This window comes from Ornithodoros turicata, chromosome 5, assembly GCF_037126465.1.
Source record: "Ornithodoros turicata isolate Travis chromosome 5, ASM3712646v1, whole genome shotgun sequence".
NCBI classification, from domain to species: domain Eukaryota; kingdom Metazoa; phylum Arthropoda; class Arachnida; order Ixodida; family Argasidae; genus Ornithodoros; species Ornithodoros turicata.
In genome coordinates this window covers 34505019-34513258 of record NC_088205.1, presented here as the reverse complement: position 1 = coordinate 34513258, position 8240 = coordinate 34505019, and positions in this window count along the sequence as shown.

Here is an 8240-nt window from a genome sequence, read left to right as displayed (position 1 = left end):
ACTCTGACACGTGTATTCACATCAGCTGTTGCGCTCCAATCAGTGCCGGATTTACAGTGGTGGGGGTCCGGGGCAGGCTGCTCGGTAGGGGCCCCTGTGCCTTCTGATAATGGTTCGTGGGCGTTCATAGGGGAGAATTGTGGTGCCCTCTACAAAAGTGCTTTGTCATGGTGCAACTATACTGCCTGTGATATAGATGAAAACATTCCACGTACAGTGGTTGGTTCTTTTATTATCTTTCTGTTATCAAGAAATGTATTTTGGTGGTCAAGAGTAATTATGCTAGTAGCGTAAATCGGGACTCTTCCTTGTTAACCGAAAAATCAGTGACGAGTCCTGTAAACTCAAGTTCTCAAACAATGTCCCTTTCTATGCATAGCAGTGACAAAGTATTCAATCTGCTGTGCGTCAGGGCTGTCCGATGACTGTTCTTTATGAACTTCAATTTGGAGAATGCGCGCGCTCACAAGAACTGTTGCTGACCATCATGGAGATGTACATACGAAGCTAGGACCATCTTTACATTCGAAATAAGAACTTCCTTTACACCCTTCTCAATTATGAGCGTGTAAAGAAACAGTTCCCGGCTGCCCACCTCATCTTGGAAAAATGCACGTGCAAAGTTACGGAATTGTACCATCTCCTCAGGAAAACGATAGACAACACGCAGTGTTCCTGATCTCTTCGGTGTGAAGGTTATGGAGCTCACCAAATAGGCCAAACCTGGACGACAGTTCTTTGTAGTCCCCTCGTTGGTGATAGCCAAGGTCGTGCTGAAGACTGGTAGGTTCAAATCCTACCACCGGCTGGGTTTTCCGAAGTCTTTCCAGACGAATGTCGGCACAGTTCCCCCTGAAGTCTGCCCACGACGCAAACTAACGCCCCTGTCCCCCACTCCTTCCCGCTGCCCTCTTTCCTCTGGCCACATCTGTTCGCGGCTCATAGTCACAGTTGCTTCGCGGCACTAACACGCAATCAAAAAAAAAAATTTTTTACGCGACTAACCGCTGTTAAATCTTCCCCAATCACGTGGTAGTGCTCGAATGCTTCACACTTAGTGGCAACGAGGTATTTGAGCGACATCAATAACGAAACCGCGCTGTTCAGATCAATCTTTGGACTTTGCTATCTTTTACTGGCCTTATCTACCCGGTCTAAAATATCGAACCAAAACGCGGCATCAATTTCTGTTTCAAGCCTAGTCATTCTGTCAGCGAAGCCGCTGGCCTTGAAGCGCGTTTCACTAGTTCCATCTTCATTGTTAGCAATATCTAGGCATCCACGTATTACACCAGGCCTGAAAGCCTCGCGATTGAAACGTGTGCCGGACTTAGTTCACTTATCTGCCATATGGCGCTCGCTACATGGCCCAGGATGGCGATGCTATTGGGACCTTGCCAGGTTTCAGAGCTTCGGCACAGTTCTGGGCTCTGGGAAATGTGTCGTGTGGGAACTTGTCAACGACGATGATTTGGTACTGTGAGTGTGTCTATGTTGTGTGCCTGCTCGGAAGAGAGAGAGAACTATGCGTGAGGATTTTTGAACAATGCGAATCGATTTCGCTTGTGGATCTTGTCATCATAATGAACGAAAGGGAAATGGCAGAAGCAAGACTCTTCCCTTTCTCTTCATACCTCAAACTCCCAAACTCGACTTTTTCTCTCTCTCTCTCGAGTGAGGAGGCGGCAGGGCTAGCTTATGACCACTGATCTTCTGCGAAAAATACATTTTCAACTCCGTGAGCATTTCGTCAGAAGACTACGCACGTGATTTCGCAGGCTAGGTCTCGAAAAAAATCAATTACAGCAATTACAGCTCTTATAACTGAGGAACTTGTGTGATAACGATGGTTGTCGTCTGCTAGTCCCGAATGCGCCGGGCACACGGTCCACACCGAAATCGATGCTCTTGGTCAAAAGTTTTCTGGACAAACGTTTATTCTAACACACGGGGACAGTAATTCATTCGTGAGTAGAGCGCACAACCGCCACAATCCGTGGAGGAAGCTGCTGCGCGCTGTACCATGAGCGAAGGTGGTGGTGTAGTATAGCCTTTTCCTCATAGCGGATCGCGGTCTGCTTAGCAGCCTTTTGGGCCATGTAGGAAGCGCCAATGTGGCAGATAAACGAACTAAGTGCGGCACAGCTTTTTCTTGGGAGCTTTCACGCCTGGTGTAATACATGGAGGACTAGGCAATATCATCCAGCGCTTTTAAGAAAAAAAGAAGTATAGTCATTGAATAATGCTCCCACCGCATCTGCTCTGCAGGAGCATCTTGTACCTTAATCTCTTCTCTTGTACATCTTGAGCCTCTTGTACGCGTCACTTCGGGCAGAACCTCTATTTATAGAACGACTACCTTTTAGAAAAAAAATAAAATAAAAATACTGCAGTGGTGGGGGCCCCAGGGCACACGCCCCGCTTACCCCTCCCTAAATCCCGACTGTCTCCAATACAAGAATAACGCATCGGGTGTAGTAGAAACATTTCGCTCGCTCCTTCCACCATCATAGCGCTGAGCGAGGATCGCAATGGACCACAAAAACAAAGCTCGATATATTATTTCTACAAGCATAATGCAAGCGTACATGCGTGACACGAATTATAAACGTTGTGGTTTCACTGCAAAGCCAGTCAAGCCTAAGACAAGCTGGTAACGCGCACACAAATACTGATTTAGCAAAGAAACTGATTTAGCGTTGAGGCTCGCAAATGGTTCAGTCGCTGTGGACGTCCTTCTCCTCCGGCAAGCCCTGCCAGTTTTGTGATCGACGGATCAAATCCCAATTGTCAACGGCGAAGGCGAAGCAGCTTGACCCAACAGCATGCGTTTTGTGTGCAGGAGGCCAGTTATGGTGGTCGTTGAGAGGCTGTTTCCTTGCTTCGTTTCGTCAAATTAACTGCGGAAAATATTCTAAAAATAGTCGGTAAAACACTCATTCCTGCGTTCTGCTGACGTTTTTCATCGTTGTAGAGTATCGCCTGTGGCGATGAACCTCCCCACTCTCCAAAGCCAGAAATAAAGTTGTTGTTCATCGTTGTCGTAATCCATTTCCGACAATAATAATGGTACCGTGATGTTACACGTAAGGTTTGTCTGCGCAGTGTGGCGACATGTTGCACGTGCCGCAGGTGGTCCGAAATATGTCAATATATAGGTAGGGTTCCGGAGTTTATTTCTGGGCATTACCGGAGGATGTTTTTCGGAGCTTGTTGTTTAAAAAAACGGAGTTTTTCGGAGTGTATGGTTTACAGCTAAGTTAATATCCGAAATTGAGAAAATCTGACGACGCACGCACAGTTGTGCAGCGAAAACGCAGTTCTCACATCTATTGCTTCATCACAAAAGAGACACAAGCTTAACAATACATTTCGTGCGACGCACACTGAGATGTTCCACATTTCCAAATGCACCCTTTCCGTGTGCAGTGCTCACTGTTATGAGACAGGATATAACCTCTGCTCGCGATCGCGGGACGATGTGAACTCCTCGAAATCAGGGTACTCCTTGACGTAGTCGCAGGGCAGCTTTCGCTTGCGTCCTATCTTGTCGTCAGCACTGCAACTAGTTGCCCTTTCAAAGAGACCACTCCGTATGACCTCCGTTCGATACTCATTTTAGTGCTTAGGTCACATAAACAGACTGGGGGAAAACCAGGGCGGTGAATCGTCAAGTGGTCCGCCGAAGAAAACGGTGGGTAACGTATATTGCGGTGGGGCCGGTATCCGAGGTCAAAAGAAACCGAGGACACAAAAAGAGGCCGGTCATCAGGGAAAACATCTGCCAAGCGGAGTTTTTCGGATTAATCCGAAAACCCGGAACCCTAAATACAGGTTATAGTCATGAAAAGCTCAAAGTCCCGCATAGTCATAATTCATGTCATTATCTTGTGACGAACCCTTCTGGTGAACGTGGGACATGAACAATATCCTGGATGGGTCAGGTAATGCAGACCAGGTGACGTACAAAGGAGCAAGCGACGCGACAAGGCTCCGCGTCTGGGAGCAATTAGAGGACCCCATCACCTCCGGCGACACGGTGGCACCTGACGGCGGCATCAAACTGGCGCGTACTTCGAGCCGAATGAAAACCATATGTGCGGGGTGTTCGAAGGGAAACAAGCAGGCGAGCGAGAAACAAAGGGACCGAGCCTTCGCGTTAAGGAAGAGCTTTGACGGTGGACAGAGGAGACCCGACAACCAACGAGAAAACATCTCCTGACGATTGGAAGCTCCGAGATCGCCTGTTGACACTAACCGCCTCCCGGAACAACGCCGACCAGGCATTGCGTCATCGCGGACATGTCTGCGTCCCCGAATCTGAACTGAACACCAACGTGGTGCGACCGAGACCATCGTCCAGGGTGCCGTCGTCAACGAAGGCCTGTCAGCCAGAACAGCCTGCAAGCCACGTCGAAAGGGTGAGCCTGTCACACATGATGCGATGTTGTACGGCTAGGAAAGTAAAGATGCTATAACTGTAAAGCGGTCTCGTCTCGTTTTTCCTCGCCTCAGCGTGGGCCCACCCGTTTTGGTTGTGTTCAACATTAATGTGGATGCAACACGAGCAGGCGGGTGCATCACAATACCATTTCCGACAAGGGCAGTCCGAAATAGCCCAGTCATAGTCTATAATGTAGGCTATAGTCATAAAAGCTCATAAAATCCCGCATAGTGATAAGGATTGACATTAGTCAATTTCCAACAAGAGTAGTCCGAAATAGGTCAGCCAATCGTATACAATGCAGGTTTTTAGTCGTGAAAAGCTCAAAATCCCACATAGTCATAGATCATGGTATTATACTCAGCAATGAGGTTACTCCAAAATAGTCCAGTCATGGCCTATACTACATGTTATAGTCATGAAAAGCTCATAAAATCCCGCATAGTCATAATTCATGTCATTATACCATTCTCGACAAGGGTGGTCCGAAATAGTCAAGTCATGGCCTATAATATAGGTTATAGTCATGAAATCATCGTAAAGTCCCGCATGGCCATAACTCATGACGCTATACAAATGTATAAATGACCAAGTACTCGCAATTTATCTCCTTATCGTGCAGCAGTAGTCAAATTACTAGGTTATACTGATTCCAAAGGCGGCAGATGCAATCATAGCTTGAGAATTTACCCGTCAAAAAGAACTCTTCACAAGTTATCGTGTGCAAAATGTAACTAAGTTAATAACTAAGTTCTTCAGCCTGAAATGTAACTCGCAGTCACTGAGTTACTTAAAAAAAGAACGAGTTACTTCCAAGTTACTTCGGACACAAAATAGCATTACGCAGGTGCAGCGCGCGTGAGCAGTTGAGTTAGACCTTGAGTTGCCTGCGGAGGAGTGCAACACGCTTAGTTCGTTTATATCCAACGACAGACCTCTCCCTGTTTGTAAACAAATGACGTCATAGTGTTTGACAGCGCCACAAATTTGGTAGAATTGAACTACGCTCGAAGCTGGAGGTGAACAAGGTCGGGCCCGAATGCCACGGTCTTGAGGAGACTCCGATATGATCCCTTAAAGAGATGCGACCCTCGGTTCCACTTTTACATGGGAGGCAGCGAATAAGTGCCCGTTCGTGGAACCCAGCCCTCTCCTTCCGATTTCACTGTCTACGAATGTCAAGATGACGTTTCTCTGGTAGAGGTCTATTCGAACGCTTTGCATGTTACTCCCTGTGGCGCACAATGATTCAGCTTCATATTTCAATGGCAGCGGTTCTTACTTCCTGAATAATAATACTGTCAATGATTGAATATCACGTTTTATGTCAAAAAATGACATGAAGGAACGGGAGAGAAAGGAAGAAAATATGTGGACGTGAGTGAAAAGCGACTTAAAAGTAACTTGGAACTTAGAGGGGCCCTAAACAGGCCACTAAACATTTCTGAAATAATGATACCCCCATGAAAGAACCCAGCTCATAATACCCAAATATACATTTCGTTCGGCTCGTGCCAGCTCATTGACCCGTATAACAGCTTTCAAAGACGAGTAACCAGCGAGCCTCTCTCCACAACGCATACGTCACATGGCTACGTAGCGTTTTGCCGTCCGATCGGGGGGCCGAGCTGCGCACATGACGTTTCAATTACCAGCCAATAAACATACTTCGTTATCAGCTGTGAGCCGGAGCGCTCAGTTTATTTGTGTGAAACGATGTTTCGCGATCCGTGGTTCCGAAATTCAACGTCATGACATCTTCAACATCTCCGGCTGGCGCAAACGTCACCCAAGCAGCACAATGTACTGAAAGTCGAGTGCAATAGAGGTGGACGGTATGTGTCTTATCAGTGTTCTTTAGTTTCACGAGTCTGTTCAAGGACTTCCACCTACCCGGCCACCCCTATCGCACTCTACTTTCAGTACATTTTGCTGCTTGGGCAACAGCTGGGGCTGCTATCACATGACGCGATTCGAACCCGGGTTCCTCCAGTCACGACGTGACATGGCCAGCACGCTATCCACTGTACCACGCGAGCTGGTGACGCGATGCCGCGTGGCTCAAACCAAAGTACGGCAGCCCAGTTTGTCGAACCATTCGAAGATGACGAAGATGTTCCATAGTGGCACCTACAGTAGCACCTACCTAAGATTCCGGAACTGTAGTCCCGGATATTCATTCGCGCTCGTGGTGTGCTGCGTGCTACTGCCCAGAAAACGTAGTGCGCGTATGATACCTAAATTAAACGCATTTCTTTCTCAGTTTGAGGCTGTAACTGTTTAGATTTTGAATAGAAGAGATTGCGTATTGAATAGAAGAGAAATGCGGAATTGGACTAGATGAACATCTAGTCCAATTCCGCATTTGAAATGAAATCGTACGTGGAACACTCAATCGTAATTGGTGGGGAAAGCGCTACGTCAAAATGACAAAGTTAGAGCGCGGGGCGGAGATAAAATGCGAAAGAGTGCAATGAATATTTCATCCGTATGCAAGCGCCTTTTGTTTTGAGCGTTAGTAATTGCAAGGAGTTTTCACTGCATAAGTTCCAATAATATAACACAAAGAAATGTGCACCTTTTGTACCTGTTTACGGCCCCTTTAAGTTACTTTGGCAAAGTTACCTGAAAAAGGAACGAGTTCCTCTGAAAGTTACCACGGCGCAAAAGAACAGAGTTAGGTTACAAGTTTCCCAAAAAAAGCAACTTAGTTACAGTAACGAGTTACCTCGAACTCTAGATGCAATGATATGGGCCGGATTAATTTCGTTGACCATAGGAATAAACTGATAGGCTATAGGATTAAATTCAGTGACCATGGGATTAAAACGAGTTACCACATTGAGCGCGAAAACCTTAGCTATCGATAGTAAAGAAAAACCAAAGGACAGTACTATCGATAGTCACATCGTAAAACTATAGAGTTTTCCGACACTATCGATAGTTTTGAAAAACTATAGATAGTATCCATAGTCAATTTACTATCAACAAGACCAGACGCAGGTCCCCACACTCTAAAAACATAACTTGACCGCATTGCACGCTGAACGCCAACCATTGCCGGGAATGATAGGGTTATCGCTTTTGATTAGAGGAGACAGGGAGGCGTACGCCTTTTTGTGGCAATTACCATATAGCCAAATTGCCACAAAAAGGCGTACGCCCTCCCGGGCGGTAACCCTATCATTCGTGGCAGTGGTTGGCGCACAGCGTGCCATGCGGTGAAGCTCTGTATTTAGAGTGCAGTTGGAGACGCGCAACGAGAAGGACTGAACAGAAGCCACGAAAATTACTGTAGTGATCCCAATACTATTTTGGGTGGCTGCGTATATGCTTTATTTTTCAGAAAACATATCAATAGCAGCATGGAGAAAGGAAACACAGGAGCGGCCCTTGCGACCGTTTCCCATTGCGACTGGCGTGCCAGCACAAGGCCGGGTGGCATCCGATGTATTGCTCCGTAGACGAAAGCATGCTGGGCGAACGCAATGCACTCTGGACAGGTCCTGGTCGCACATGACAGCAAACGTCAACACACACGCGTTACTACTTCTGTGCCCCGTTTCGGGCGTCTTTCGATCTCGGTAATCATTTTCATCCGATAATCTCGCACTAAATGCGCAGTTTTGTACATGAGGACTCGTACTGTTGACCACTTCCAAAGATGCGATGACGACCCGGCATTATGACATACTGAGCCGCTGCGATTTACGTAAACTGAGGAGAAATGTAATACCATATCGCAGAACAAGCACCGTATAGTTTACGCTGGCAAAATACGTACGTTCATCTATAG